This window comes from Choloepus didactylus, chromosome 19 (genome assembly GCF_015220235.1).
Source record: "Choloepus didactylus isolate mChoDid1 chromosome 19, mChoDid1.pri, whole genome shotgun sequence".
NCBI classification, from domain to species: Eukaryota; Metazoa; Chordata; class Mammalia; order Pilosa; family Megalonychidae; genus Choloepus; species Choloepus didactylus.
Window position 1 is genome coordinate 30301360 of NC_051325.1, and position 1048 is coordinate 30302407.

Consider the following 1048-nt stretch of genomic DNA (forward strand, 5'->3'; position numbering starts at 1 on the left):
AACAAGAATTAAAGCAAAAATAAATGACATAGAGAACAAAAAAAAAAACAATAGAGAGAATAAATAATACCAAGAACTGGTTCTTTGAGATGATCAACAAGATTGACAAGCCCCTAGCTAGACTGACAAAATCAAAAAGAGAGAAGACCCATATAAACAAAATAATGAATGAGAAAGGTGACATTACTGTGGATCCTGAAGAAATTCAAAAAATTATGAGGATACTATGAACAACTGTGTGCCAACAAACTGGATAATGTAGAGGGAATGGACAATTTCCTGGAAACACATGATCAGAGAAGAAATAGAAGACCTCAACCAACGAATCACAAGCAAAGAGATCCAATCAGTCATCAAAAAACTTCTCACAAATAAATTCCCAGGGCCAGATGGCTTCACAGGGGAATTCTACCAAACTTTTCAGAAAGAACTGACACCAATCTTACTTAAACTCTTTCAAAACATTGAAGAAAATGGAACACTACCTAACACATTTTATGAAGCTAACATCACTCTAATACCAAAACCAGGCAAAGATGCCAGAAAAAAGGAAAACTACAAGCCAATCTCCCCAATGAATATAGATGCAAAAATTCTCAACAAAATACTTGCAAATTGAATCCAAAGACACATTAAAAAAATCATACACCATGATCATACACCAGGTGGGGTTCATTCCGGGCATGTAAGGATGGTTCAACATAAGAAAATCAATCAATACAATACAGCACATTAATAAATCAAAAGGGAAAAATCAAATGATCACCTCAATAGATGCTGAAACAGCATTCGATGAAATCCAACATCACTCTTTGGTAAAAACACTTCAAAAGGTAGGAATTGAAGGAAACTTCCTCAATATGATATAGAGCATATATGAAAAACCCACAGCCAGCATAATATTCAATGGTGAGAGACTGAAAGCCTTCCCTCTAAGATCAGGAACGAGACAAGGATGCCCGCTATCACCACTGTTATTCAACATTGTGCTAGAAGTGCTAGCCAGGGCAATCCAGCAAGACAAAGAAATAAGTCATCCAAATAGGAA